Below are 27,078 nucleotides of genomic sequence, written 5' to 3' on the forward strand. Positions count from 1 at the left end.
TCCAGAATGGTTGAAAATATATGTTGTTCAAGCCACCCTTTCTATTATAATCTGCTATAGCAGCCCAAACTTACTAAGGCAGTTTTTCTCTTTTTTTTTTTTTTCATGCAACTTTTTTCTTTGTTTTTAAATTATTTATTTTTTATGTGGTGCTAAAGATCAAACCCAGTGCCTCACATGTGCTAGGAAAGCAGTCTCCCACTGAGCCACAACCCCAGCCCACTGAGGCAGTTTATATGAATTATTATTATTGACTGGGAGTTTGGATTCTGGAGCAATACCTTGAATTCAGGACATACTTGAATTGGAACACTCTTTCTATCTCTGTAACTCCCTTATCTCAATTAAAGTCAATTGCCAAGGCTCAGTATTAACCTCTGTAAATTAGAGTTAATAGTATTACAAAAACTCATAGGGTTAAATTGTGGTGAACGAAAGTGCCTCGCCCAGTAGTAGCAGAAATGGTGATGGATGATAGATGATGGAGGATAATGATGATTAGAAAACTTTAGTCATACCCAGAATTCTAAAAGAATTTTCCTTAATAGCTACTTATCTTCACTTCCCATTTTGTACTCCTATTGGATTATCTGGACATTTTGAAACCCGTCTTTCATTTTGTCAAGTCACAAAAAACACTAAATGCACTATTTCTTATCATCTCTGTCATTATTGACCTATGGTTTAGATTTGAAGTATCCCCCAAAAGCTTATGTGTGAGACAATGCAAGAAAGTTTAGAGGTGAAATGACTGGGTAATGAGAGTTTTAACCTAATCAGTGCATAAATTCCCTGATTGAGATTAACTGTGGTAGCGTGAGACTGAAGGAGGTGGTCCCTGAGGGTGTACCTTTGGGGTATATATTTTTTGTCCCGATGAGCAAGAGCTGCCTCTGCTTCCAGAATGTCATGTCCTTAGCTGCTGTCCTCTATCATACCCTTCTGCTCTGATGTTCTGCCTCATCTCGGACCCAGAGCAATGGAACAGATTGAGACCTCTGAAGCCCCAAGTAAACCCTACCCCTTCTAAAATTATTCTTCTCAGGTCTTTTGGTCACAGCAACAAAAAGGCTGACTAAAACATTCACTATAAATGAGATATAGATAAAATCTTAGATTATTTGATCAGATTGCTCTCAGTACTACTATTAATTCAGCCAAGAACAACTGAATCTCTGACCTATAAAACTATAAGGTAATAAACCGGTGTTATTTTAAAATGCCAAGTTTGTGGTCCTTTGTTTTGCAACAATGGAAACTATTACAGTAGATCACTGTTATCCTTCTTTTTCTTTATTCCTTTTTTTTTTTTTTTTTTTTTTTTTTAGCTAAAAGGATAACACACAGAGTGGAAAAGTTAATTGCTTAAGTTAGTGTTGGAGCTAAGACTTGAATCTAAGCAATCTAAATTCTTAGCCCACTACACCATATTTTGCTGCCACCAATTATGGGGAGTTCACTGTATGATAAATTGTACATTTTTACAAATATTGCTCTCCTAAATAATCCCCCAAGCAACTTTCTGGGGTAAATGTTCTTACTATTTCCATTTAACAGCTGAGGAAACCAAGCATCAAAACATTTTAGTGTTTGGCCCAAGATCAAAGAGGCCATGAGAGACGCAGACAAGATCCAGTATCTGACACCTTGTATGATTCCAGGAGGTATGTTTATAGACATTATCTTCTAATGCCTGTTTAGACAGTGGTCTAACTTTATATATTTAGATTTTTAATTTAAGTAGCTAAAATTGTAACTGTCAATTTTTTTTATTGTAAACAAATGGGATACATGTTGTTTCTCTGTACATGGAGTAAAGGCATACCATTTGTGTAATCATAAATTTACATAGGGTAATGTTGTTTGAGTCATTCTGTTATTTTTCCCTTCCCCCCCACCCCTCCCACCCCTCTTTTCCCTCTATACAGTCCTTCCTTCCTCCATTCTTGCCCCACTCCCACCCCCCCGTAACTGTCAATTTTTAGTATACTCTGCATCTCTTCACTTTCTTGATTTGTTGTTTTAGAATATATTTTGCTTGAATGTGGAGCTTTAAGTGCATTTTTTAATTCTTCAAAATATTTGCATAACTCATAACACTTTTTTTACTCCTCCCACAAAAGCCAAGCTAATTCTTCCAACATAGCTCATACTGTTATCCCTACCTAAAAGGCCCCTTATGAAGCCCACTAGCTGAATTCCCATCTCCCCTGAAGACCTAACCAAATTATTCCAACACCACAGAACCATTATTTCTTAGAATTACCAGTGCTTTTCACTCTTCTTTGGTTGTTTGGTTCATATTAATATTATCTTTCAAAGGAATTATAAATGACTCCTGCTATTTAGATAATTGCAAACCTGAGACATAGCTGAGTGTTATGTTAAACTTCTTTAGTCTCTCTTCAATGAACACTAGGGGAAATTAATCTTTAAGACCACAAGTTTTATACTAAATCTCTGGTTCCCAGTTTTCTCCTGCTGTATTCCCAGATGAATGTTGCTTCCAGAGAATGTGCAAGGTTTTTGAGCAAGAGGCCACATTTGACTCCAGTTTCTGACCCTGGTTAGAGAAATTTCTGGTGCTTCTAATTCCTTCCCTCCATTTTTCTATTCAGCCCATTTCAGTGACTCAGTTTTTTTTTCCTGAAATATTTTTGAATAATTGATATATGCACACAATGAAATTTCAGTAGTATTAAAGAGTGTACAAGGAGATAATATTTTCCCTTCTAAGGGTATTCTTTTCTTGCACAAGGTCACCTCCATCTCCAAGCCAACTGTCAGTAGATAGTAACTACTGCTACTATGTTATTTATGCATGTGCACGCGTACATACACACACACACACACACACACACACAAATGCATACACTAATATATATATATATGTATGTACATAAGATGTGTATATGTATGCACATGTGCTTGTTAAAAAAAGTTACTAAATTATATAAACATGCAATCTTGCTTTTTTCACAAAAATTATCTCTCCAATATTGTATAGAAGGCTGCATAATATTTGTGTAATGTCAAACCCTTTTGACGGGCATTTAAGTTATTTGCAATCTTTTAATATTACAAGCAATATTGCAGTGAAGTCATATTTTGCACTCAAATGTAAGATGAACTCATTAGGAGAGACTGCTTGAAGTGGCATTGTGAGTTAAGGGTATGTGCATTTATAATTATGATAGAAGTCATTTAGAAAAGATGTGTAAATTCATTCTTCCATTTATTCTCCACCGGAAAGAAGGTCTCTCTAAGCTTGACCACTGAAATATCTTAGCATTCTGATTGTGTCAACCTGATGAAAATAACACTGTATAGTTTTTAATATCTATTATTATTACTAGGTTTGAGCAATATTTCACATATTTAAAGATAATTTATATTTTCTTTATGTGAACTGACATTTCATGTCTTTTGCTCTTTTTTATATTGGATTTCTGAACTTTTTCTTATTGATTGGTAGGAGCTCTGTATTTATAAAAGAAATTATTCCATTGTGTGTTATATTTATGTCAAAAATTTATCCAGCTTGTTTTTGTACTTTGTAACTGTTTTGTCTGATTTTACTGTGCTAAAATGTATTATCTTTGGGTGATGAAATTTGTCCATCTTTGCTTTATGATTTCTAAGTTTTGTTCTTTTCTAACAGGCTGCCACTATTCAAGTTTATAAACATGTTGTCTTCTTTCTTATAGAAATTTTAATGAGTATTATGTTTTCATGAGTGTGGTTACTATTCTTATCCACTTCAAATTTTTGTGTGAAGGGATGGTTTGGATCTTACTTATTTTTACCCCCCAAACGCCTGTTATACCAAAACTACTTATTGAATAAATCTGTGTCTCTGGAATTGATATGACCACTCAGTCTCTTAGTCACCATATATTTGTCTTTTCTGCTGGCTTTAATAGACCATTCCACTGAGTTCATATGCCATTACCACACTCTTGTTTTAAAATGTTTTTGATAACTGCTAAGGTAAAATGCTCTCATACACTTCTTTTAAAAACTATTGCCTGACTTAAGCTGCATTTATTGTTCCCTATGTGAACTTTAGAATGAGTTTGTCTAGTTGAAAAAGGAAAATGAATGTATTTACAATATTAATATACCTATCTATGTATCCAGGTTTTCTGTTATATTCTTATTTGGTTTGTACTTAGGTATTTTATCTTTTTATATACATGCCTAAATGTACTTTTACCTTTTGGTAAATGGATCTTGTATGTATATAAAAATGCTATTCTCATGTATTTGTCTATATGTGCATGAAGGTCAAGCCCAGTCTCTTTATCAAAGTCGTTTTTTGTTTATATTAGTTTTTCAGGTGATTTTTTGGATTTTCTGCAAACGATTATGTCTTATGAAAATAACATTAGTTTTACCTTCCCTTTTCAGATTTTTATGCTTATTTCTTTTTCCTATCAAGTTGTTACAATGGGTATCACGTGAATTCTACATAAATGGACACACTTGATTTGTTCCTTACTGTAATGCAACCACTTCAGTGATCCATAATGGGTATGGCATATGGAGTCTTGTTCCAAGTCCAGTGCCATCACTAACATTTTCCATATATAAGAATTTGCTTGAACAACCCAAGCAAACAAACAAAAAATGTAAAGAGTAAAAACATTAATGTCAACTCAGAAAGAAATAAAATATTCATGAATGCTCAGTATAGAATAAAGGGGGAAGTCATATTTTTCTTTTTTTAATCAAAAAGAAAGAGAGACTAGTAAATATCTTCTAGGATTGGATATCCTAAATTTTGAGGTTGTACCTGACAGAAAATCATAACTCAGTTCATCTTATTGGAAACAGAAGGAAAATAGTATCTTTCTGTATACTATAGCTATATCTATTTGAATGTGTAGTCATCTGGAGAAAATAATATTATGGCAGTTCAAAAAACCTCTTGGACTGTTTTCCTTTTATCTAGTTTTTATTAGCATTGGTCACTTTCTTCCTCCATTTATAACCTTGCTGAAAATTGAGTCAGAGATTTATTTAAATAAAACATACAAAACTTAAGCAGAGTAAGTGGATTAAATATGAAGTTAAATGAAGTCTAAAACAATTTGTCCTATCCATAAATAAATGCCAAAGATTATGAATGAATAAGATCCTCTTGGGGTTTCTTGGTTAAAAATGGGCTGCAATGTAAAAGATCTATCAATAAAAAAATTTGTCTTCATAATTACTGTTATAAAAATATAAGAAAATAGAAATGGTATATAGTTTATTACATGGTATTTTGTCTCAGCAACATAAAATATGGTTTGTTTCTTCAGCCATGGGAGACTAACATTTAATATTATATGTTTAATATTGACATAGTTTATTTTATTTCTTTCAGTAGGTAAATTTGTATTTCATAACTTTAAAAGTAATTAGAAATATTTCATTAAAGTGAAATATAATATCATGCATGTCACAGTACAGGTGTCTTAAATTATTATTGTATTAAAATATATGAAATATTTAATTAAATGTTTTAAATCTCTCTGTTTCTTTTCTTTCTTTTTTTTTTTCTTTCTTTTTCTTTTCCTTTATGAGATACTAAGGATCGAACCCAGGGGTGCTCTACCTTTGAGCTAGGTCCCTAGTCCTTTCTGTTGTTCATTTTGAGATGGGGTCTCATTAAGTTGCCCATGCTGAACTTAAACTTGCAATCCTCTTATCTCAGCCTCCTGAGTTGTCCATATTTCTTTATAGACCATAATACCTTCATTAAAGTTAGATGGATGAAATAAGTATCAGTAAAAAAATTTAAAAAATGAAAACATAATTTTAAAAAGTATCATGGTAAGGTGATGGATATGTTTATTGGCTTGATTTAATAATGTCATAATGTATAAATATATCAAAATATCACAATGAGATAACTTTATGCTTTTAAGAGTGATCAACACAAAAATAAGAAATTTGAACCAAGTTTATTGTTTATTTCTGTTTTATTTTGCTTTGTTTTACTTTATTGTTGTTGCTTGGTATTGAACCCCCAGATTCGTGTAAACATCTGTTCTATCATTGAACTTACACACATAGCTACTGATTCTTTATAATGTTTTATAGGCACAACAACCTCATACTTTCTTGTTTTATTTAGTTTTCCCAGGGACTTTAATTCATAGGCAAACTTTCAATTTCAAAAACAAAATAACAGAGCTTGTATTAAAAAGACAATGCTGCAAAATTTCATAATGGCTTAACTAAATTCCCAGAGATTTCAGAGATATTGTTTTGATTGACATAATTTTTTGTCTTAATATTTATAGGGATGCTACTTAATTTACAAAATAATTTGTGATATGCAATATGGTTAGATGGACATTTTAAACAAAAAAGTTTTAAGTTGTATAGTAAAAATCCATTATAGTGCAGGTCTTTACTCATCCAAATGCCACCAAATTAAACTGAGAAAAATTAATTTCCTATTTAACTGAATTATCAATTACCCTTAAATCATGAGGAATACATTCTTGAATGTTTTCTGTAATATAATGTAATGAGAAAATAAGCATGAATTTGAAAGACTTGGTTATAAATCAATCTGAAAAGATTTTTATAAATAATGAACTTGGAGTATCCCTTCATTGTTCAAATTGGAGATGAGTAAATTAAAAATACATCAAAATGGAAGTTAGGTATTGTATAAACTTTTACAATACCTTTGTAGCTGGGCTTGTTGGTGCATGCTAATAATCTTAGAGACTCAGGAGGCATAGGCAGGAGGATTCCAAGTTTGAGGCCAGACTGGACATCTTAGAAAGACCCTGTCTCAAAATAATGAATAAAAAGTGTTGGGGATATAGCTCAGTTGTAGAGCGACACTGGGGTCAATCTCCAACACTGCATAAATGAACAAACAAATAAATTTTAAAAACTTCCATTAGAATTACACAAATAAAAATATTTTTTTCTATTCTTTCTGTATATAGGTAGAAGACAACATAATAGGGCAAGGAGTGGAAATGTTTCTTGTTGTGCCTTTGATGATCTCATTCAGCATCAGCTGAAAATATCCTTCTTTTAATATTTTCCTTTACCCTATTAAATGTGTCACTCTGGGCTATAGCCTGAGCCAGTGATTCAGTTCTGTCCAGGACTATGCCTTGGACAATATAAATTGAGAATACCAGGAATTTTCTCCACAAAAGAGCTGTGGTTTTGGTAACAAGTGCAGAGTCTTCTGATTCACAACTTTTAGCCAGTTAGCTTTAAATAAAGTAAAGTGCTAGGCCCTTAACTTTAATATTTTTTTATCCACAGCAAAATGTTTCATTTTTACATTTGTTTTGTATTCTACTGTATTTATACTTTATTGTTATTGTATTTGTTTTAACTTTTTAATTTTTAATTTTTTTTCCAGTGCAGGGGGGCAATTTTATGAATTCTCTCCATACCTTACATTCCTGACAAGGAAGATGGATAGCCATTTTGCTTCTAATTAGTTCTGTAAAATCCCTGTTAATATTTCAAGACTGATCTCCTGTTTTAGTCTCAGATGGCACCTTTGCCCCAAAACAAGGTCTTGTGGAGGGGTGGAGAGCAGCAAGCTTAACTTACTGCTTCAGGCAGTTGCTGGGTCTCCTGGCTGAGCAGGTCTTCTCATGGGAGCAACGAGCACCAACTCACAGATGGCTTGCAATAATGACCAGGGTATTGTTGTTTTCTAATTTCTGAGCTTAATCCGTCCTTAATAAATGAATTCATGAATTAAAGATAATTTTTATGACAGTGGCCAAGCCTTCCATTCAGCCCATGGTATGATCATAATTTCTTTGTAGATGTACATCTAAAAATATATTTCATATGTTTGGTAAGCAGCAAATGTTCTAAAATAATTTCTACTTAATTTTTCATTTTTAAACATTACATTGCTCTTTCATGTTTTCTGTCTTTTTTTAGACATATCAACTTCATCTTTGCCCTAACCACATATTTTGTAAATCCCCTGATTTCAAATTTTATATTTTATATTTTAATATTAATTTTTCATAGAAAATGAGCTGCATATTTTCCCATTTTTTCTTCCATCTTTCCTGTTATTAATGACACAGTTTAATACTAAAGAATGTATAATTTATTTAATATCCACCAGGTGAAGAAGCTATTTCTTTGGCAATGTTTATCGTTATTATAGTAAATGAACTTGCCTTTTTTTTTTTTTTTTTTAGTTAACATATCTCATATCTAATTGAACTGTGACAGGTTCATTTTAATTGTGTAGATCAATATGAAAATAACTTCTATATTCATAGAATTATTTGATTTTAATCTAAAAATTTATCTTTCAATATATGGGCCCTTAAATAGAATTTAGTGAAATTTTAGGACGGTCTCTTTCATTTTGAGTATCAAACACTCTCTTTGTATTTGTTGAAAATATCATGTGGTTGTTTCTATTGTTACTTTTTGTCTTTGTTTTCTAAGTGATTTTGATAAATTAGAAAACTGTAGTATCTAACATGTTATCCTTCCAGAATTCTTATATCTTTTCAGTTATTCAGAGTGGGTTTTTTTCTGCAAATAATCATATGCAAATCAATTTTTAGTTTTTCTTCATATATCTATCTATTTATCTCTCTATGCTTTGTTTTACTTCCTAGTTTCACTGTCCAGAATTTCCATGGAGATCTAAATAACTCATTTGTATGAATTGTCAGTGGTGTTCTAAACAGACTACCATGGTAGAGATGTGCAGATGTAACCAACCTATAGAAGCATACCATAGCAGGCTAGTCTGGGTCTCTAGCAGGATTCTCCCAAATACCCACAACTTGGAAGGAACATGTTATATCTTTTTGAATATGTTCTTTAAAAAGAAGTCTGACAAAGAAATGCATGGTATACGATGTGATCAGCATAAATTCCAATGCTGTCTTAATCTAAAGTAGAAGTCAGATACCCACAACTATGAAGCTCATTTTCTTATGGAAAGCATGTCATGTTTGGTTCATTTATCAGTCTCATTCTTGGTAAAAACCCAGAAGTCCAGGACAGAAAGACATCTAGAGTGTTGTCTCTCACTTTTCCTTTGCTTCTAAAAAGCTGTAACGATATTTGTTTTCTTAATGACAAAGATTAGCATAAGAACTTTTATATTTGACAATCTTCAGAAAAGCAAACACTTTACATAATTGTGTAGCATCATAATTGTTGGATGGAGCAGACGAGGTGTGGCCTGAACCAGCAACAAAAGTTATCCTGTCTCTGAATACTGATGAACAGAGAGTTCAGAAATGAAAGTAAAAGTGGGTAAATATAGGTTTGCATTGTATGGATGTGTAAAAAGGAGTAAATCAGAGTAACTATATTCAGTATATTTTCAATCACTATAACTGAGTATGCATAAATACCTGTATTTATAGAAAAATGTCCAGTAACAAAATAAATATTTTTCTCAGGGAAAAAAAAAAGATGAAAGACAACATAGATAAAGACATTTCAGTCAACTCTGCCATCAAAGCTGTGTTCAACCGCCAGCCACCTCTACCTGAATGCAGCCACCTGAGGGAGCCCAGGTGAGAACATAAGCCAATGACAGAATGAACTACTCGTGGTTTATTATGTAGCATTTAGCACTTGCCTATAAACTGCTCTCCTAATTCACTGAACAAGAATTACTGAATTTGCACACTAGTCCATGTAGCTTCTACTGTAACAGAAAAACATTCAAATCTTAGTAGCTTTACTTAGCACTTTGTTTTTCTTCTTTTTAATCTAATCAGCTGATGATTGGCTTCTTAAAACTGTTGCAACCCATCATTTAGGGATCTAGGTTTCTTGCACTTTGTGACTCTATCTTCTCTGAGTCCTCTTGTTCCTTTCACTCAACCAGCAAATGGGAGATGGGCTAGAAGAGAAGAGGAGGATCAGGTGCGAATTCATTACTATTACCCACATTCTTATTATCAAGAAAGTTATTTTCTAGGTGGGTTTTTGTCTCTTTAAAAACACACAAAACAGAAAAGAAAGTTTGAGGGGGGAAGATGCATCAATGCTTTCCCAGGAAAGACAGCATTGTGTTGCCCTCTGTGCTAAGGATATCTGGATGGATAGTTCATGACATCTGGGTAACAGGAATTCAGAGTACACACTTGAAATGGGAGAAGTTGGCAAGCTGGGGAAGAGAGATGGCAGGGCCCAGGAAGAGTTGGAAGTAGAACATAGCAGAAGTGAGGAAACACACACCTGCATAACATGTTGCAAGAAGCAGAGACCTCAGTCTCTCTGGCACTCCTACAACCATGAGGCAACTTGAAAAAATTAGAAGTTGTACATACTGACTACTTTTCACTTGTATTCTAAAAATGTAAGACTTATTTTGTGCTCTTATACTTTGTTGTACAAAATCAATCTCTTATGAAATTTTGCAAGCACAGATGTTGATATTGTAGTATAATTTGTTTCCCTTAAGTTTACATCATTGTCAGTATGTTAAATGAAGTATGATTCTCTAGAAACAACCAAACAGAACAGCCAAATGTACTATAGCTATGTCCCATAGGATTAGGAAGGCACTAAAACTGACTTGAGCTATTACATAAAAAAATCAGAATGACCCGAATGGTCTAAATACCATATCCAATTTTCCAGTTTGGAACATCACCTAGTAACAGTTCTGTCAGTTAAACTTTGTGGTCAGTCTGTCTCTGTGGTCATTCTGACAGTGAATTTTATCTTACCTGTGAAGTTAAGTCCATGGTAAGCATTGCCAGATCCTCTGGCCTTTTGTACTATAGTCATTCCTCAGTATCCTGAAGGATTGATTCCAGGCTCCTCACAGAAACCAAAATCTGTAGATACTTGAATTCCTTATATAATATAAAATGCAATAGCATTTTCATATAAATTATGTGCATCCTCCTGTGTACTTTAAGTCATCTCTAAATTACCTATAATAGCAAGTACAATAAAAATTCTATGCTAATAGTTTTTCTACTGCATTATTTAGGGAATAATAAGAAATTGAGTCTACACGTGTTCCAAACAGATGCTTTATTTTTCTGAATCCTTTTGATCCACCGTTAGTTAAATATGGAGATTTTGACTGTGAATATGTACGCTGATATAGGCTTAAGGTTTTTTTATTTTTCAAGCTGTTTCTGTTATTTTGTACTATAGTCATTCCTCAGTATTAAGAAGGATTTTATGGAGATACCTCAAATCATAAAAGTTATATATGCTAAACCCAAGGCCAACATCATTTTAAATGGAGAAAAATTGAAAGCAGTCCTTCTAAACACTGGAACGAGACAAGGATGCCCTCTTTCACCACTTCTATTCAACATTGACCTTGAAACTTTAGCCAGAGCAATTAGAGAGTCCAAAGAAATTAAGGGATATGAATAGGGAAAGAAGAACTGAAACTATCATTACTTGCCTGTGACATGATCCTATATTTAGAGAATCCAAAAAATTCCACCACAAAACTTCTAGAACTAATAAAAGAATTCAGCAAAGAAGCAGGTTATAAAATCAACACCCATAAATTAAATGCATTCCTATACATCAGTGATAAATCTACTGAAAAGGAAATTAGGAAAACTACCCAATTTACAATAGCTTCAAACAAAAAATATTGGGAATCAATCTAGCAAAAGATGAAAAAGACCTAGGCAATGAAAACTACAGAACACCACAGAAAGAAATTGAAGACCTTAGAATATGGAAATATCTCCCATGCAGAAATAATATTGTCAAAATAGCCATACTACCAAAAGCATTATACCAATTTAATGCAAATTCAATTAAACTCCCAATGACATTCTTCATAGAACTAGAAAAAGCAATCATGAAATTCACTTGTAAAAATAAGAGACCCAGAATAACAAAAGCAATCCTTAGCAAGAAAAGTGAAGCAGGAAGCATCACAATACCAGACTTTAACTATCCTACAGAGCCATAGTAACAAAAAGGCATGGTACTGGTATAAAAACAGATACATCGACCAATGGTACAGAGACAAACTCACATAAATGCATTTATCATACTAGACAATGGAACCAAAAACATTCACTGGAAAAAAGATAGCCTATTCAATAAATGGTGCTAGGAAAATTTGAAATCCACATGTAACAAAATGAAATTAATCCCATATCTCTCAACCTGAATGAAACTCAACTCACTGTGGATCAAACACTTAGGCACTAGAAAAGAGACACTGTGACTAGTGTAAGAAAAAGTAGGCCCAAATCTTCATCATGTTGACCTAGGTCAAACCTGACATCCTTAAGAAGACCCCTAAAGCTCAAGAAGTTAAATCAAGAATCAATATATGGGATGGATTCAAACTAAAATGCTTCTTCTCAGCAAAAGAATCAATCAATAATGTGAAGAGAGAGACTACGGACTGGGAGAAAATCTTTACACATGCACCTTAGATAGAGCATTAATCTCCAGGACATATAAAGAACTCAAAAAACTTAACACCAAAAAAACAAATAATCCAGTCACTAAATGGGTGAAGGAAATGAACAGACACTTCACATAAGAAGAAATAGTCGATCAACAAATATGAGAAAAAATGTTCAACGTCTTTAGCAATTAGAAAAATGCACATCAAAACTACTCTAAGATTTCATCTCACCCCAGTCAGAATGGCAATTATCAGGAATACAAACAACAATAAGTATTGATGAGGATGTGAGAAAAAGGTACACTCATACATTGCTGGTGGGAATGCAAATTGGTGTAGTATAGAGATTCCTCAGAAAACTTGGACTGGACCCAGTTATCCCACTCCTGGGTTTATATCCAAAGGACTTAAAATTAGTATACTATAGTGATGCAGCCACAATAGCAGCTCAATTCATAATAGCTAAACTATGAAACCAACCTAGATGTCCTTCAACAGATGAATGGATAAAAAAAATGTGGCTTATATATGTATATATATATGGAATATTACTCATCCTTAAAGAAGAATGAAATTACGACATTTGCTGATAAATGGATGGAGCTGGAAAATATCATGCTAAGAAAAATAAACCAATCCCCCAAAACCAAAAAACAAATATTTTCTCTGATATGTGGATGCTAATTCACAATGGGGGCAGGTAGGAAAAAATAGAGTTACTTCAGATTAGGTAGAAGGAATTGAAGGGAGAGAGTCGGGTGAGGGGATAGGAAAGATAGTAGAATGAGTCAGACATTATTACCCTATGTACATATATAGCTGTAAGACTGGTGAGATTCTACATCATGTATAACCAGAAGAACGAGAAATTGTACTCCATTATATATGATGTGTCAGAATGCATTCTACTGTCATGTATAACAAATTAAAACAAATTTTAAAATTTAAGAAAAGATTAACAACAAAAACTAATGATAAAACAGAACTATTGTAACAATATAGTTAGTAAAAGTTATGTGAATTTGGGGGAAAAAAAAAAAAGAGGGATTGGTTCCAGGCTCCCTGCAGATACCAAAATCCAAAATTGCCCAATTTTCTTATGTAAAATGCCATAAGGTTTCCATTTAACTTACACAGTCTTCCCATATAAAGTGATCTCTAAATTACTTATAATACCTGACATAATGACATTATTCACACTCAATCTCCAACTCATCAATAATAAAATCTCATTACATGATATTCAATCATTCATCCATTTTATACATTATGGAAAACTTTACCATATACTTATGTCTCAGACATTAACAAAGAAGTTCCTTTCAGGCTGCTGAATTTAAAGTCTATGGCATGATAAGATATATTTTTCTTTATTAGCATTATTGTACAACCCACACGTTCCAGTAACTTCTTACTTTTCACTAAATTTACCTGCATGTATTCCATTTCTCCACATATATACCTCCAATTGTGGTCTTCTAGGGCTACACATGAATTTGAACTCAATAAATATTAGAACCCATTTAGCTTCAGACAACAGGAACAACATAGGTTTCTATTCAAACCAGAACCAAGGTCAATTCTGGTAAGTCTTCTCTGTGACTATCTAACTTACTATTTAAAATGAAATATTCACAATGAAACCCACTTTTCTGTACAGCTGTTATACACCAATAAAAATGAGAAAATATAATACTTTGAAAAAAATATTGCAATGATTAATTAAAAGGTAATCAAAGCAGGAAACAAAGCTACACACTCAGTTGGTTCTTCTTTTTTTATCCTTTTGGTACTTTTTATTTCTTTTTTAAAATTTTTGAACTTTGTTCTAATTTATTGTACATGACAGTAGAATGCATTTATACATTTTGATAGATCATATGTAAATGGAGTGTAATCTCTCATTTTTCTGATTATACATATTGTAGGATCACATCAGTTATGCAGTCATATATGTACATGATCTTTTAAGTTTATTTGTATATTAATTAATTCATTCATTCATTCACTCATTTTTGAATTTTGAAACAGGGTCTCACTAAGTTGTCCAGGCTGACCTTAAACCTGCAGTTCTCTTGCCTCAGTTTCCTGAATCACTGGAATTATAGGCATGCCCAATGGTTCATTGTATAATTAATTGTAATTTTAAGAGGGTTCAGAACTATCTTTTGTATAACAAATGCAGTATAATCATCCAAACCCTTATTGATTTGGTTTTGGATTGTCTGAAATTTTTTGTTGTTGACAAGCTTTCGATCATATGTAATGCCATAAGAAGAAGAATGGTAAATAATCATTAAAAATTCTTGCAATTATTTCTGTAGGAAAGATTCTTATCTGAAGGGTTACTGGATGGAAAATGTATATATTTCAAAATTTAAATAATTTGATAGATTTTCCCTGGATTTGCCATAAAATATGTTGTTATACATCTAGCAGAATACCAAAGTACCCATTTTTTCCCAATAAAACTAGATAGAGTAAACCTTTTGTTATACAAACTTGATAATTAAAAACATCTCATTATTGAAATTTGTATTTCAATATTAGTGAGATTAAACATCTCCACTTTTTAACTAACAACTTTCACCTTAAATGAATTACCTACATGCCCATTTTTGTTGTAAGTTTTTTTTCACTTAAGTTTATAAATTTTTTTTTCTTAAAATATCTTACTTTTTTTTTAAGGTGGAAATTCTTTTTTTTTATTCATTTTTATCATAAACAAATGGGATACATCTTGTTTCTCTGTTTGTAGATGAAGTAGAGGCATACCTTTTTTTTAATCATACATTTACTTAGGGTAATAGTTTTTGATGCTAAGTGAGGTAAGCCAATTTCAAAAAACTAAAGGACAAATGATCTCTCTGATAAGCGGATGATGACACATAATGGGGAGGTGGGAGGGGGGCAAGAATGGAGGAAGGAGGGACTGTATAGAGGGATAAGAGGGGTGGGAGGGGTAGGGGGGAGAAAAAAAATCCTACTTTTTTACCTAACTTTTATTGGTTTCTTTAGTTATACATGACAATAAAATTATACTATGGCATAATTACAAAAGCATGGACTATTATCTTATTCTAATTCAGTCACCAGTACTTCCCCTTCCACTCCCTATCGTCTACCCCCTCATTTCCTTTCCTCTATTCTCCTGATCTTTCTGCTATTCATTTATAGTTTTATTTTAAATTAGCGTCTTGTGGTTGTACTTTATGGCAAGATTCATTGTTAATTTAATATAGTGAGTGTATGTTTTCTTAAATATCCCTGAATATTCCCATAGGTTTGTTTTCTTAATTTTTTTAAATTTTTTTGAATAGAAGTTTTAAATATTTCATATTTTATTAGTATTTCCATTTATGTTTAATTATTACACTATCATAGGCCTATATCAAGTGAAAGAAAATCCGGACTATTACATTTTACTTTTGAAACTTGTATTTTACATAATGATATGTTTGCATGTGCATAAAATTTAAACTATTATTTTAAAAGAAAACATTATATTTGCATATGTTATATATTATATATGCTTTCTATATAAATTCTCAATAGAAGATCATTTAAAAGGACTAATATTAGTTTTTAATTGGTACATAATTATACACAATAGTGAGATTCATCATACTAGATTCTTCAGACATGAAAATAATATAATTTGCTTAATTTCATTTCCTCCCTGTGATACTCTTATTTTACTCTACTGGTCTCTTTTCTATTATTTTTCTTAGTGCACTATAATTCTATATGAAACTGGGATTCATTGTGGTATATTCTTTGTGCATGGATATAACATAATTTGGTTGAATTTATTCTCTATTACTTTCACATGCCCTCCTTTGATCCAATCCCCTTCCTCTACTCTACTGATCTCCCTTCCATATTCATGAGATACCTTTTTTCTCTTTCTAGCTTCCACAGGTGAGAGAAAACATTTGACCCTTGACCTTCTAGGAACAGCTTATTTCACTTACCTTGATAATCTCCAATTCATTCCATTTACCTGCAAATAACATAATTTCATTCTTCTTTATGACTGAGTAAAACTTCATTGTGTGTTTGTGTGTGTGTGTGTGTGACATTTTCTTCTTTCTAGTAAAACAAATACAGAACTGTTATTTTGTCATATGTTATTGCACCTTTTTGACTCTAGCAAATTTCCTGAAAGTCACTTGCCTTGCATGGGAAGCAGACAATGCCCACTTATCTGAAAAATACTGTAATTCTTTGCTAACCTCTTCAGTTGTGTATTTTAGTATTTAATAATATTGCCTCTTACATGAAAAGAAAGGACAAAAGTTCTTTGTTATTATATGGGGTCTATAAGTGTGTCATGTTATCCTTGATCATATTGACGAGTGAGTGCCAGGAATAGATCCAGGTATGTGGTAACTGTCACATTTTCATTTGGTTTTGGTTCTCTCTCTGAAAAACAGCATAACACTAGAAGTGAAAACTTAGATACATAAGTGAATATTCATTGAAAATTACCATCAAATTTATTTTTAAATTCAAAAAATTTGAGAAATATATCATGGTTTCAAAAAACAAAATATTAATTAAGTCCATTGAGAAATTTTCTTTCTCTTTTTTTTTGGATGTATTATTGTTGATCACATTTTCACTTAAAAGTAATTTTTAATCATGAATTGCTACAAAAGAGACCAGAAGAATAATTTGATCATATCTCTAACATGATTAATCAAAATTTTAATTAATTTAATTAAGCATCTTTGTTTCCAAACTCCTAGTCAATAAGGCCTTAAACTTTATTTATGTATGTTTGTATGTATCTATGTATGTATATATGTTTCAGTACTGTAGATTAAACCCAGGAACATTTTACTCTGAGTTATATCCTTAACCCTTTCTATTTCATTTTGAGACAGTGTCTCACTAAATTGTCCAGGTTGGCCTTGAACTTGTAATACTCCTACCTAGACCTCCTGAGTAGCTGGATTATACTTGTGTGGCATCAAGCTTGGCTTACCAACTCTCTTTTATAAACAAGGAGTAAGATTTCAGGAAAAGTTCCATGGATTAGATCTCTGGTTCTCTATTCCAAACCATACTTCTCTTCTATAATCCATGTACGGTTGGTGCTGGTTACTTCCATACAGTCCAGTCCTAAATTCTACTGCCTCAGTCCTGGGTCAGTCAGGATAGTAAGTAGAAGAATGTTCAAGAAGTCTTTAAAACACCAAAAGAGTGAGCAATTATTTAGGTAGAAGTTATTCCAAACCATATAAAAATATACCACAGAGACCCAATTAAAAGTATCCCCAACTCAACATTTGCATAGTCAAATCTCTAAAATTCTCATACTCCATCAAGTGTCACCCCTCATAAAGGAATGACAAAGGGGAATTGGACTAGAAAAGAGACATTGGTTAAAACCTTACTTTTTCTAATTTTTACAAAAGCATATGACCAGTAAACCCATTGTCACATTCCTGCCAGGACCTTGTTTCCAAATGGGGCTTCATTGACCTCAAGGTAAATCTGCCTCTAGTGAGAACTGTGAGAAACTACAAAATTGCTCTGTCTTTCCCCAAGTAATCAATCCATTACTCAGTAATTTGTAGAGTAATCTGTAAACATTTGGAAAGGAAAGGTAGAAGTTACAGACTGATGACAGACAAAATCCGGTTCATGGTGGGCATCACGTAAGCCATCCAAACAGAGGTGACTGAATGCAGTTCTTCATACAAACAGATGGGCACTCTTCTCTTATTCATCAACATTGTCTCCAAAAATTCATACATGTTACAAGGCTGACAATATGTCGATACTGTTGACTAAATACAATTTTGGGAGTAAAGGTACTCCCCAAAACGGAATACACATAACACTTAATTTTATATTCTGGAAAATTATTCACTGATAAAAGAAAAATAGCCATGATCCAGCAAACAATAAGAGAAAATTTCAAAAGCATAACAGTATGATGCAATTTTTGCTAAAATTTGTTTCATAGATGAATAGGAAATATTTTTCAGGTTTCTATCAACATATTAAAGGTTATCACAAAAACATAACATTATGAGTATTTTAAAATTAAAAGTAGACATTTTTCTTTGAAAAATTACATATACTACGTGTATTGCTTTCTGAACTATGTTGTGTAATTATAAAGTCTTTATGTTTAAAAACATAATATATTGATGTTCATAATATACCATATTCACATAGTAGAAACCTATTTTCATTCACATAAACTTCCTGCTATTTATATTTTATTTTTATAACCCTTTTTTTGCTCTACCTTTAGTCTCATAGCATTACTGTATGTCTTGATAAGTCCATGAGTTTTCTGGGGTTTTTTTAGCTCAATCTTGATGAAGCAGGTGATAATCTATGTCTTACTATGCATGTTGTAAAAATCTCTCCATGCCTGTAATAAAGGCTTCATCTCTACCTAAATTTCTTGTCAATTTCATAAATGAAGCTATCTTATGACAGTAAAATATTACATTAATTATCTGTGTGGATTACTTATTTGCTTAATGTAAAGAATATACTAAGGTTTATAATGATGTAATTCATTTTTTCTATTTTCAAGTACAAGGAAAAGCAATACCCCTTCCCATCCACACCCCTCATTTTCCTCTGCACAATCCACCCTTTCTCCATTCTTGTCTTATCCTCTTCCCTCCCCACTGCTATGTATCATCATCCACTTATCAGAGAAATCATTCAGCCTTTGGATTTTGGGGACTAGTGTATTTCACTTAGCATAATATTTTCCAACTCCATGCATTTACCTGGGAATGCTATAATTTTATCCTTCTTTATGACTGAATAATATTCCATTGTGTATATATACCACAGTTTCTTTAGCCATTCATCAACTGAAGGGCATCTAGGTTGGTTCCACAATCTGGCTATTGTGAATTGAACTGCTACAAACATTGATGTGGCTGCATCATTGTAGTATTATGATTTTAAGTCCTTGGGATATAGGCTAAGGAGTGGAATAGCTGGGTCAAATGGTGGTTCCATTCCAAGTTTTCTAAGGAATATCCACACTACTTTCCCAAGTGGCTGCACTAATTTGCATCAGCAGTGTATGAGTGTACCTTTTTCCCCACATCCTCGCCAACACCTATTGCTGCTTGTATTCTTGATAATAGCCATTCTAATTGGGATGAGATAAAATCTTAGAGTAGTTTTGATTTGCATTTCCCTTATTACTAGAGATGTTGAACTTTTTTTCATGTATCTGTTGATTGCTTGTAGATCTTCTGTGAAGTGTCTGCTCAGTTCCTTAGCTCATTTATTGATTAGGTTATTTGCACTCTTGGTTTAAAGTTTTTTTTAAGTTCTATATAAATTTTGTAGATTAGTGCTGTATCTGAAGTGCATGTGGTACAGATTTTCTTCCACTCTGCAGACTTTTCACATTGTTGATCCTTTGCTGAGTTAAATTTTTTTTAGTTTGAATCTATCCCATTTATTGATTCCTGCCTTTATTCCTTGTGCTTTGGGAGTCTTGTTAAGGAAGTCTGGTCGTAAGCCTACATGATGAAGATTTGGTGCTACTTTTTCTTCTATTAGGTACAGGGTCTCTGGTCTAATTCCTAGGTCCTTGATGCATTTTGTGCAGAGTGAGAGATAGGGATTTAATTTCATTATACTGCATATGGATTTCCAGTTTTCCCAGCATCATTTGTTGAAGAGGCTGTCTTTTCTCCAGTGTGTGTTTTTGGAACCTTTGTCTAGTATGAGGTGACTGTATTAATTTGGTTTGTCTCTGTGCCTTCTATTCTGTACCATTGGTCTCACTGTCTATTTTGGTTCCAATAGCATGCCGTTTTTGTTACTATTGCTCTGCAGTATAGTTGAAGGTCTGGTATTGTGATACCTTCTGCTTCACCCTTCCTGCTAAAGATTGCTTTGGTTATTCTAAATCTCTTATTCTTTCAAATGAATTTCATGATTGCTTTTTCTATTTCTATGAGGTATGTCATTGGGATTTTAATTGGAATTACATTGAATTCATATAGTGCTTTTGGTAGTATAACCAATTTTAATTCTGCCTATATAAGAACATGGGATATCTTTCCATCTTCTAAGGTTTTCTTTAGTTTCTTTCTTTAGTGTTCTGTAGTTTTTGTTGTAGAGGTCTTTCACCTCTTTTGTTAGATTGATTCCCAAGTTTTTTTTTTTTTGAGGCTATTGTGAATGTGGTAGCTTTCTGAATTTCTATTTCAGAGGATTCATCACTTATTAATAGAAATGCATTAGATTTATGAGTGTTGGTTTTATATCCTACTACTTTGCTGAATTCATTTTTGAGTTCTAGAACTTTCTTGGTGAAGTTTTTTGATCCTCTAAATATAGAATCATGTCATTAGCAAAAAGTGACAGTTTGATTTCTTCTTTTCCTGTTTATATACCTTAAATTTCTTTGGTCTATCTAATTGCTCTGGCTAGAGTTTCAAGGACAATGTTGAATAGAAGTGTTGAGAGAGGACATCTCTCTCTTGTTCCAGATTTTAGAGGGAATACTTTCAGTTTTTCTCCATTTAGAATGATATTGGCTATGGGCTTAGCAAGGATAGCCTTTACAATGGTGAGGTATATTCCTACTATCCCTATTTTTTCTAGTGTTTTGAGCATGAAAGGGTGCTGTATTTTATCAAATGCTTTTTCTGCATCTATTGAAATAATCATTTGATTCTTTAAGTCTCTCGATGTGGTGAATTACATTTATTGATTTCTGAATGTTGAACCAACCTTGCATTCCTGGGATGAAACCCACTTGATCATGGTGCACTATTTTTTAAATGTGTTTTTGTATGTGATTTGCCAGAAATTTGTTAAAAATTTTTGCATCTATGTTCATCAGGGATATTGGTCTGAAATTTTCCTTCCTTAATGTGTCTTTCTCTGGTTTGGGTATCAGGGTAATACTAGCTTCATAGAATCAGTTTGGAAGTGTTTCCTCCTCCTCTATTTCATGGAATATTTTGAGGAGTATTCGAATGAGTTCTTCTTTGAAGGTCTTGTACAACACAGCTGAGAATTCATCTCATACCAAACTTTTCTTGGTTGGTAGGCTTTTGATGGCTTCTTCTATTTCATTGCTTGAAATGGATCTGTTTAAATTGTGTATATCCTCCAGATTCAGTTTGGGTGGATCATATGTCTCTAGAAACCCGTCAGTGTCTTCAACATTTTCTATTTTGTTGGAGTATAGATTTTCAAAATAGCTTCTAATTATGTTTTGTATTTCAATAGTGTCTGTTGTGACATTTCCTTTTTCATCACAAATTATAGTAATTTGAGTTTTCTCTCTCCTCTTTGTTAGTGTGGCTAAGGGTTTATCAATTTTGTTTATTTTTTCAAAGAACCAACTTTTTGTTTTGTCAGTTTTTTGAACTGTTTCAATTTCATTGATTTCAGTTCTGATTTTAATTATTTCGTGTCTTCTACTACTTTTGGCATTGATCTGTTCTTTTTCTAGGCCTGTGAGCTATAACATTAGGTCATTTATTTGTTGACTTTTTCTTGTTTTATTGAATGTACTCCTTGCAATGTATTTTCCTCTTTTTACTCCTTTTTTGGCATCCCAGATATTTTGATATGTTGTATCATTGTTCTCTTTTACCTCTAAGAATTTTTTATCTCCTCCCTGATGTCTTCTGATATCCATGCATCATTCAGTAGCATATTATTTAGTCTCCAGATGTTGGAGTAGTTTCTGTTTTTATTTTATTATTGATTTCTAATTTCATTCCATTATGCTCTGATAGAATACAAGGTAGTATCTCTATTATTTTTGTATTTGTTAAGATTAGCTTCGTGGCATAACATTATGGTATATTTCAGAGAACAGTCCATGTGCTGCTGAGAAAAAAGTGTATTCACTCATTGATGAATGGAATATTCTATATATGTCTGTTAACTCTAAATTATTGATTGTGTTATTGAGTTCTACATTTTATTATTCATTTTTTTGGGGGGAGGAGATCTATCCATTGATGGAACAGGTGTGTTCAAGTCACCCAGTATTATTGTGTTGTGATCTATTTGGTTTCTGAAATTGGGAAGGATTTGTTTAGCATACATGGATGCACCATTGTTTGGGGCATAAATATTAATGATCATTAGATCTTGCTGATTTGTGCTTCCCTTAAGCAGTATGAAATGTCCTTTATCCCTTCTGACTAACTTTGGTTTGAAGTCCACTTTATCTGATATGAGGATGGAAACCCCTGCTTTTTTACTGGGTTCATGTGCCTGGTATGTTTTACCCCATCCTTTCACCAGTAATCTGTGTATGTCTTTTTCTATGATATGGGTCTCTTGAAGGCAGAATATTGTTGGGTTCTTTTTCTTAATCCAATCTACTACCAGTCTGTGTCTTTTGATTGATGAGCTTAGGTCATTGACATTCAGAGTTATTATTGAGATACAATTTGTATTCTCATTCATTTTGGTTTCTTTTTTTTTTTTTTTTTTTAACTTGACTTGGTTTCTCCTTTAATTGGCTTTTCCTTTAGGGTAGTTCTTCCCTTTGCTGACTTACACTGTTGTTTTTAATTTCCTGTTTATGGAAATTTTTGCTGAGAATATTCTGTAGTGCTGGCTTTCTAAATGTAAATTCTTTTAACTTTTGTTTATCATGGAAGGATTTTATTTCATCATCAAATCTGAAGATAAATTTTGCTGGGTGCAAGATTCTTGGTTGGCATCCATTTTCTTTCAGAGCTTGAAATATGTTGTTCCAGGCCCTTCTAGCTTTTTGGGTCTGGACTGAGAAACACCCTCATATCTGTACTGGTTTTCACCTATATGTAATCTGAAACTTTTCTCTTGCAGTCTTTAAAATTTTATCTTTATTTTGTATCTTATGCATTTTCACTATAATGTGCCTTGGTGTGGATCTGTTGTAATTTTGTACATTCGGTGTCCTGTATGCCTCTTGTATTTGATTTTTTATTTCATTCTTCAGATTTGGGAAATTTTTTTTATATTATTTCATGGAATAAGTTGTTCATTCCTTTGGTTTGTATCTCTGTGCCTTCCTCAATCCCAATAATTATTAAATTTGTTTTTTTCATGATATTCCATAATTCTTGAAGTTTCTTTTCATGATTTCATATCATCTTTTCTGTTCGGTCAACTTTGTTTTCAGTATTAAATATTTTGTTCACTCTCTAAGGTTCTGTCTTCCAAGTGGTCTAGTCTGTTGTTGATGCTGTCTATTGAGTTTTTAATTTGGTTTATTGTTACCTTCATTTCAAGGATTTCTGTTTGTTTGTTTGTTTGTTTTCAGAGTCTCTTTCTCTTTATTGGAATGGGTTTGGCTTGTTTTTCTTAGCATGATATTCTCTACCTCCATCCAGTTACTACCAAATACTGGCTTCCTTTATTTGCTCTATTAACTTTATTGGAGTCATCATTCATTGCCTGCATTTGCTCTCTTATCTCATTCTTTGCTTCTTGGATCATTTTAATCATGTACATTCTGAACTCCTTTTCTGACATTTTTTCTACCATGCTGTCATTGGATTCTGTTGATATAGCATGTAGGTTTGTTTGGGACACTTGCTTCCATTTGTTTTTTCATGTTGTTCATGTATCTTTCCCTCTAGCAATGTGGATCCGAGGTATTGCAGTTTCTCCCCTATAGGCTTATGGTGCCCCTGCAGGTTTCCAATACCTCACCTTAAAGTGGGAGAACAATATTAGCAGTACACAATACCAACAATAGGAAGACTTAACCCAAATAGTCCCTATTAAGATATTAACAGTGTTGTCTTAATAAACACAGTTTAAATGAGTTAGATTATCTACAGCCTAAACAATAGGTTTGCAATAATGATCACAATTTCTAATGGTAGACAAAGAGGATGGGGAGGGGTATAGGATGTAACAATGAGATAAGAAATGAGTAGATAGAATACTAGATCATAGGAAGAGTGAAAGCTGAATCAAAAGAAATTGGTTGTTATCATGAGAAAAGAGAGAAAGCACTTCCAATAAAACAGATAGATAAGAGGAAAATAGAGTGAGAAAAACTATAAAAAAATTAAAAAGTAGGAATAATAGTAATAATACTACTAATAAAAATTCTACAATAAAACTATAATATAGTATTCAAACTTCCTAGTCTTCAGTAGCCTGATACATAAGAGGTACTTGGTAATGCAGTGTCCCAGGAAGTGAGCTTCCTGGACTAAGGACAGCAGTGTCCAGGTTGGGATCAATCCATGATAGCAGGCAGAGGTCCCACATGTTGGTAGATGGGGTGCTGCAGTGGGGTATGGCTTGGAGACCTTGGAGTAAGCCTGGCCGGCTCTGGAGACCATAGGCTGGGCCTGGGTGGTGCTGAAGATGCACGTGGGCAGTGATTGGGCCTGGGCTGCTCAGCAATATGCTTTTGAAATTAGAAGACAAGTCAATAAATAAACATACTGCAAGAAGAGCTGGGTTAGTATAGTACTCTGACTAACCCTCTATTTTCTAGTTTTGGTTATGTGTGATTCTTAAGGCACATGATTTTACTAATCTTAGGATAGCATATCATAGCCAATATTGCCTATAGAGTTTTACAGTTTGTTTATCTCATCTTTTATGTGAATTTTGTGGGATTATAAGGTCATCAGCTATCAAATGAAAGATTTTTGTCAGTAAATTCTTGTTTCCAATCCATTGACATATTTTTTAATTGAGTTCCTATTTTGTTAATGTCAGGACTCTACAGAACAAACATAGATTATAGAGGAATCAAAACTTGGCTTTTATTTTTTTAATTTTTTTATTTGCTCTATTTTTTTGTCCATGACAGTAGAATGCATTTATACATTTTGATAGATCATATACAAATGGAGTGTAATCTCTCATTTTTCTGAGTATATTTAAGATCACATGGGTCATGAAATTATACATGTATATGAGGTAATACTTCTGGTTTCATTCTACTATCATCCCTACCCCCATACCCCTTCCCTCCCTTCACTCTCCTCTAGCTAATATAAAGTAACTCTATTCTTCCCTAACCCCTCCTTCACCCTTATTGTGAATTAGCAACCACATATCAGAGAAAACAACCAGCCTTTGGTTTTTGGGGTTTGGCTTATTTTGCTTAGCATGATATTTTCTACCTCCATCCAGTTACTACCAAATACTGGCTTTTAGCAGGACATGGTGTCACACACTTGTAATCCCAGTGACTCAGAAAGTTGAGGCATGAGGATCTTGGTGCTCAAACCTAGGCTCAGCAATTTAGTGAGTTCCTGAACAGCTCAGTCAGACCCTGTCTCTAATAAAATATAAAAAAGGGTTGGGAATGTTGTTCAATGTTAAGCCTTGTTGGGTTCAATCCCTGGTACCAAAAAAACAATACAAAACAAAACAAGACAAAAACTGACTTTTAAAAGCTGTATGGGGGTATGGGGACCTTAACTTTTAAAGATTATTAGGAAATTTTAATTATATGCAGTTCAACAATAAATACTGAGAAACCTGTTGTTGTCATTTTGTTACTTATTAGTTCACCTATTTTTACCAGGAATAACATGTAACTGTTCTCTTGTTCACAGGTAAGAGAGGAGGGAGTATTGGCATCAGATCTGCTATTTTGCTGCCGTCATTATTCTGCCTCCCCCACACCATTTTACAACCCAGATTGTTAGCCCGCCAACTTCCTAGCCAGTCATTGGTCTGTTGTTATTAGCCTGTAAAATTCCACTACTTAAGACTAGCTCCCTGCCATCTCTCCCTCTCTCACTCTCTCTCTCTCTCTCTCTCTCTCTCTCTCTCTCTCTCACTCACTCACTCTTACTTTGACTCTTGCTCACTCTCTTACTTTCTCTCTCTCTCTCCCTTTCTTTCTCATTTTCTCTCTCTCACCTTGCGGGCAGACACTCTGCCTGTCTACTTAATAAAGTCTCTTGTTCCTTGTCCGGAGTGGTTTTCTTGGGTGCTTTTAGGGAGGGCAGAAAATGACATACCGTGTGTGTCTAAAGTATACTTAGAGGTGTTGAGTGCACATTGAAAGAAAGAAAAGGAAGCCCCACATTCTGAAAAACTCTGAAATGAATCTATTACTGAAAATGTTCAGTCACAACTCGGCTATTGAATCTTCAATGATGTTTTAGAAGACATACCAGCTAACATTGGTTTCTTTAATTGCAAGTAATGAAAAGGTCATTTTGAATGGGAAATTATTGCTTCTCTGCTTAAATCCAGAGGTAATTCACACCCCTGATATATGACTGGATTCAGAGAATCTAACATAATTGCAAGCAGGGACTTTTCTTCATCTGTTGGTTCTAGCTGCTTCTGGGTAGGCTGTTCTCAGAAAAGCAAACCTCTCTGGTGGAAAGAAGTCTGCAGAAGTTTTAGCCTTTGCTCATTCTGGGCTTTCATGTATACAAACAACACATCTTCTTCCACGAATTTGGAAAAATTCCTGATTCAATGTTTCTAAGGAGAAGGCTGATCCCTGAACCAATTTATCCTGATAGGAAAATGGAATACAGCACACTCTGAAGCCAGATTCACACATGCATCTCTGAATTATAGGATGAAACCATCGGCACCAAAGCAAGTGGACTGAAAGTGTGTGTGTGTGTGTGTGTGTGTGTGTGTGTGCGGGGCAAATCCTGAATGGAAAATCAAAGAAGAAATTGGGTTTTAGAGGATCAAAGGTCCATTTTCTTTTCAGGCTTTCATTTCATGTAGCA

General features: G+C 33.3%; 1 long non-coding RNA gene across 3 annotated transcripts in view; it reads left to right on the forward strand.

Annotated features, from left to right (window-relative positions):
* LOC124986801 (uncharacterized) overlaps positions 1–26,065 on the forward strand; it is a 30,293-nt gene extending 4,228 nt beyond the window's left edge. For all 3 annotated transcript variants that reach the window (XR_007109092.1, XR_007109093.1, XR_007109091.1), the window contains exons 2-4: positions 1,558–1,664; positions 9,426–9,542; positions 25,933–26,065. This is a non-coding gene — a long non-coding RNA (uncharacterized LOC124986801). The remainder of the gene's footprint in view (positions 1–1,557; positions 1,665–9,425; positions 9,543–25,932) is intronic.
* Positions 26,066–27,078: the final 1,013 nt, after the last annotated feature.

The sequence above is a fragment of the Sciurus carolinensis genome, chromosome 6 (genome assembly GCF_902686445.1).
Source record: "Sciurus carolinensis chromosome 6, mSciCar1.2, whole genome shotgun sequence".
NCBI lineage: Eukaryota > Metazoa > Chordata > Mammalia > Rodentia > Sciuridae > Sciurus > Sciurus carolinensis.